The 6,195-nt window shown below is 43.3% G+C and overlaps 1 pseudogene; it reads right to left on the bottom strand.

Annotated features, from left to right (window-relative positions):
• Positions 1-1,383: 1,383 nt before the first annotated feature.
• Positions 1,384-1,954, bottom strand: LOC123630681 (annotated as a pseudogene).
• Between the last annotated feature and the right edge of the window lie 4,241 nt (positions 1,955-6,195).

Genomic DNA, 6,195 nt, shown 5'->3' with positions numbered 1-6,195 from the left:
TTCTAGAGGGCAGGGGCAGTGACATTCTTTTTTTTTTTTTTTTTAATAAGCCCAGCATAGGACCTGCCGCATAGTAGGTGCTCAATGCTGTTTGTTAAAAAAATGACTAATAATTTACTGGCTGAATACTGTCTCTATTCAAGAAGACAGACAAGGAGTCACATTCAGAAGGAGGCCGTTTGCTCACAATGTGACTCACAAGTGAGAAGCAGACATTTCGCTGTGCTACAGTGGTCAGAAACTGGTTTTTAAAAAATTGTTTTAGTATAGTCTAATTCAGGGGAAGAAAATATAATATACTTAGGGGCTATGACTTTTTTCCTGATCAAAATGAAATAATTATATAACATCCTATTTTATCCAATAATAAAAGAACGTGAATGAGGAAACTGGCCCTGCTTTTCCTTTCCGAAACGCCCATATCCAGGCACCTCTGAGAAGTGACGGCCCTGGGAGCCCTGTCATCCTTCATCCCGAAGTGGATTCTAGCTCGTATTGGGAAACTCGGTCAGTCTCAGGCAGCTTCTCGCTGCTGTAAAGAGTCTTCCTGGTGAGGAATTAATTACACAGCAGAATTTTTTGAGCCTCCTCTGGGACGTGGAAATGGCTTGATAAGGCAGTTTTCATACTGATGTTCTTTATGGCGAAATTTTACCTGCTCTGCCTCTGAGCTGTTGAGGGTTGACATGTGCTTCTCTTATCACAACTGTCAGGGGAGGAAAGCGTGTCAGAGATGCAGCCCGAGAAGCCCCAGTTCCCTCTCTGATGTTCAGTTTCTCACATCTCTGTTTCAGACAATCTGGCCCAGTAGACAGGTGACAAGACTAGAGAGGTTGGCTCTGAGTCTTTCTAAATTCTCAGGGACTCTTTGTTCCTTCCTTCTAAAGAAAGGGAAATACTCAAGATATGGCCCCTCATCCTACCGCACCATCTTCGCAGATAAAGAATTGTAAGGGAATGATTCTGTTTAACTTGCCATTTTTGTGTCACCTCTATAACAGTTGGTGCTCTCACCTTCCTGAGTATTTTTGGCTATCAGCTAGGCATTTTGTTCCTTCAATTAAGGCAGTACTGCACTGGAATGTTGCTTGGATTTTCTTTTTTTTTTAATTTTAATTTTTTTTTTGAAAATCAAACATTTAATCAACTGTGTGGGGTAGGGGTGGGGGGATATGACAAGTGTGGGGAGACCTCAGGCTGGGCCCATGCAGGGGACAGACTTACTGCATTTTGGGGTCCAGCACAAGGAGTTTTGGATTTTTTTTTTTTTTTGCCAAGATGTATTACAGAAGTATGAAAAAAAATTGTTCAGCATGGCCCGAGTGGCAGCCTCTGAGCCTTCTCTTGGTGGCTGTCACTAAGGCGTGAGTCTCCGGGCAGCTGTCAGCATTCACTGCCTCTGTGGGTCTGTTCTTCTGAAGTAGTGGCCTCAGGCTGGACGCACAGGTCTTTGCACACGGTCTCCACGGTGTGGCAGACTCGTTTGAGCTCTGTCTCCAAATGGCTGATTTCTGCCATTTTCTGGGTGAATTGGAGCTTTTCCTGGATGATCTTGTTGTGGTGATTATAAATCTGGTACATCCTCTCCTCTAACTTCTCTGTCAGATCCTAAACCTTGACCTTGAGGCCGTTCCTGAAGTTGATCACGAGTGCATGGTCCTTCTGCCTGCTCTCACTGATGTTTTCGATCAGTTCCTGGGCTCTCTTCTTCAGGGTGTCGATGCTGGAGTCCTGGGAGGAGAAGTAGGGGGACTGACTTCCCTTCCAGCACCATCAGCTGGCGACTGGCACCGGAGGTGGCAGTACAAGGGCTGGAACCCTGACTTCTGGCAGGCCCCCCACCAGCTTCATCCTCGCGGTCCTCACACTGCTGATGATCCTTGCTCTCCCCGAACGGCAGTGGCTCCTGGTCCTTGCACTCTACGTGGGACATGTCCACTCCTTGTCACTCCATCCGGTCTTTTTGTTGCTTGGATTTTAATGGTGTTTTCTTTGGATGGTGAAGAATTTGAAGTTTTACTTTCATAATAACCACACCAAATGATTTACTCCAATTGAAAGTGAAGTTATATATTTAATTTTCAGAGTCATAAAGATGTGTATGAAAGTTATGAAAAGGTGTCATCTATATTGACTTTGAAAAAATATAAATATAAAATCATTATGGCCTCCCTGAGAACACGAAAAGCCAAGTACAACCTTAACATTTAAATGCGACTCTGAGGGAGAGGACCACATTTTAACAGCTCGGCAGAGCTCAGTTTCAGCTCCTTTCTTTAAAGAGATATTTCTAAATATTTAAGCAGCAGCTGTCAAATCTCCCAGAAGTGAGCCATGAATTAGACTTCCTGTATTATGGGGATTGTAGTGGCTGCTAGAAAAATAAACTACAAATAAATTAATCCAGGGAAGAGGAGTGCAAATATACTCTGTAGTAACAGTTCACTGAAAAGTGACCACTGGACAAATGTTCTTGAGTAAGTAACTGAAAAACAAAACAAATAACAAACAAATCTTTTGGGCATCGATGTTTGCGGCAGTTCATTGCATACAGATGTTTGTATGTAGCATGTTTACAAAGGCAAGGGCATCTTCGTATAGATATGAGTAAGTGTAGCAAAGAGACGTTTATTGTATACTCAAGTCTTATTTAATTCTGACAACAATGTTGTGGACTACCATTATCATCATCTTACAGATGAAGAAACCAAAGCTGGCTGTATCCTTTGATTTTGCCAGGGTCACTGTCTTAGTCCGTTTATAACAAAATATCATAAGCTGGGTGGCTTATAAACAACAGAAATAATTTCTCACAATTCTGGAGGCTGAAAGTCCAAGATCAAGGCCTGCTAGATTCAGTGTCTGGTGGGAGCCTGCTCTCTGGTTCCTAGGTGGTGCCTTCTCGCTGGGTCCTCACGTGGCAGAAGGGACAAGCTCTGGTTTCTTCAGCCCCTTAAAAGGGCACCAGTGCCATTCATGAACGCTCCACTTTCATGACCTAATCAGCTCCTGAAGGCCCTGCCTCCTAATACCATCACATTAAGGATCAGGTTTTAACATAAGAATTTGGGGAGGACACAAACAGTCTGTAATAGTCACGTAATTGGTCAATGCTGTCTCTAGAGCTTTCCTGCACGATGACATTGATATTACAGTGTGTGCCCCACCGACAGGGGCCTCTTGTTCCCATGCAACTCCCGACAACTAAAATACAACGCCAGCATTAAAGATGCCTATTTCTTTCATTATAACTTCTTTTGTTTCCATGGCACCAAGAAGAAACAGAAGTCTGCGGTTCAGGAAACACGATCAGGAATAACCCAGCAGCCTCTTTCAGTCAAACGCACTGTATTTTTCTTAGAAACCACCAAAGATTTTCTCCTTAGGAAAATGCCCTTGGCGTGTAATTAACGTGCCAATCCCATAGCACGTTTCCTCCACCAACGGCTAAATCGAGTTTGGGCTTCCTTTGTTTCAAAGCAGCAACAGCAAATACCAAACCTAAGGGTGAAACTCAAGCTGAGCGCTTTTCCCGTTGTGTTTTCTTTTCTGCTTTCTTTCTCGTGGCTCTTCTGTGGCAAGAATATAATAAAAGCCTCCCACGACTCCCAGTCAGCCAAAGAATTCATCTTCTTCCGAGGCAGCGCACATACACCTGGCCGCAATGGCCCCTTCCTGGGGAACCTTGCATGGTCAGAGTCTTATAAATAACAACGAGCGGCACAAAAAGCCTTCAGTGATTCTTTTCCCACTTCAGCTTTTTTTCTCACCATTTCTGGGTGGAAATGATTGGGATTTTATTTTCTGTCAAATCTTATCAGTATCTGCTAGGCTCTGAAGAATTTTTAAGCCAGCTGGAAGATTGTTCCTGTTAATTGAAAATTGTATAAATGGTTTCAACTTGAAGTTCAGGTAAAATATCCTTCCCTTTGTCCCTGGGTCCTGCCTCCCCACCAGAAAACTAATCCCTAATAATAATAATACTTGATATTTGTGCTGGGAATTAACTCCTCAAGGTCGGCCTTAAAGCAAGTATGGATAGAGAAGTAACGCCATGGGGTTGAAAAATCTTCTTTAAAATAGTCCCTCCCCTGCTCTATGATTGGAGGATTGCATTTGTATGTTAAGAAGAAAATAAAAATTACTCATAATCCCATTGCACAGGTATAAATTCTGCTAGTATTTTGCTAAGATTTCTTTCCAGTATGCATATATGATTTTTTTTTCTTACACAGCTGAAATTATAAAATCAATGTTACATTAATAAGAGGAGTCTACATGTAGGGTCAAGAAAGGTTGTGTGTTTTTCTTTTTTCCCAAGTAATGAATCCTTACAGCATAAGGTTGGAATGATTATTCAGACACTTTGGGAAAAATCAAACTGCACCTTGAAATGAGGACTCCACCCATGGTTTCCAAAACTTACCCTTCTTCCTCTTGACAGCAATGACAAGCAGAGGAAAGAATGTTTTTGACTTACAAAGTCACTGGAAGAGGTGTAGTCTCTGAGACGGAAGGCTGGGACCCACAGATATCTGAGGAAGGCAGGGGCAACTAGGACCAGACAAACAAAGGCGTAGAGGTGAGGGTATTGGGGTTGACTGAGGAAGGGGCAAAGGGGCAACAAGGGAGGGAGTGGTGACTATGGAGAAAGACAGTAGGGCAGAGACAGGGTTTCATCTGTCCTTGCACATTTTCCAGCTTGCTTGCAGCAAGGCAGGGTCATGGGACAAGATATGATTAAAGTGTGTAGAGGGAACATGAATTACTTTCAGACTGAAGTAAAAAAGAGCTGGTATATGACCCTCCAGCTGCTCCACCCCCTGCTGCAGGAACTAGGGAGGCCTTCACGTTACAAATGGTGCATCTTGGATCCCCGAGACACTTCGTGGACTTGTAGTATGAGGGTGTGGAACAAACTGAGTTGGATAAAACCATTGAGATTTGGGGTATTTGTTTCTGCAGCATAACCAATCCTATCCTGACTAATTTAGCCACGTGGAGTCCCATTAGTGCCAGAAACTTGCTTGTGGCTAGGCATGGGCAAAATGTCCATGTGACACAAGGAGGGAGGAAATATTGTGGGGTTTCAGGAAATGGCTTTCTTGTATCAGGAAAAGAGATGAGAGGAGATATCACTCTTCTTTCCTCTTCTTCTCCCCCCCCCCTTTTTAAAGGAGAGCTTTATTTCTCATAAAGGGTAGCAGCATATTGGGGTGGCCATTCCACTAGGTTGGGAAGCAGAGCCCTGGCCAGAAGCCAGGCACATGTGATTCTTATCCCCTGTTCTTTTGCTGGATGCTGTCGTGTAATGCGGAGATGGCACTTGGGCTGTGGCAGCTTCCTTGTCCTTGTGACCATGAGGGGAGATATCACCAACATTATAAGGATTACAGAGCAGGAAGATGGAGGCTTCTGGGTTTTTAATGACACCACAGGGCCACTGAACCAAGCCTAGATCTTCCCTGCCTCTGGCCTTCTGATTGAGTCTGCTAAGACTATGCTTATCATTTTAGCTACTTCTGCTTGGTTCCACCTCTACTCACAAAGTATCCCAGCTGTCCATCTAATGCTAAGTAATACTTACCATACAACAGTGATTTTATTGCTAACAATAAAATCATTAAAATTATCATTTTTCCTAATTATCAGAAATACAACTTTACGATTTTGCCATTTACGGAAAGCTGAACTTAGAAAACATATCTATGGGCAGGGCTTATTCCCCAAATATTATTGTTTTATAGAAGGATTCATTAGGTGGAATCGTTCCAAACAGCAGTAACCTGTGTGCATTGAAGTGATCGATTGTGAAATGAAAGCATTAAGAGCCATTTGTAAATCAATTACCAACTCCAAGTGAAGTTTAAATGATTTGTGTAATGTTAATAAAATCATTAGGGCTTAGCCCATTGTGAGTGTTCAGTGAAAGGCAGCTATTAGCATTATTTTGCTACGGCATGACTGGCAGGGAGACATGGCACCGAACCTGTCAGGCTAGGCTGGGCTGTGTGGTGGTAACATACCGGGAACTCGGCAACCCCAGTGGCTCGCAACACCATCAAGGTTTATTTCTCACTCATGCTACATGCTGATCTCTGGTTGGCTGTGCTCTGCTCACATTATCTGTAGTCCTAAGGCTGATGGGACAGTCTGTCTGGGATATTGAGGGTCTTGTGGCAGGAGGAACAGAAA

The sequence above is a fragment of the Lemur catta genome, chromosome 1 (genome assembly GCF_020740605.2).
Source record: "Lemur catta isolate mLemCat1 chromosome 1, mLemCat1.pri, whole genome shotgun sequence".
Classification (NCBI taxonomy): domain Eukaryota; kingdom Metazoa; phylum Chordata; class Mammalia; order Primates; family Lemuridae; genus Lemur; species Lemur catta.
This window is presented reverse-complemented; position numbering and strand designations above follow the sequence as displayed.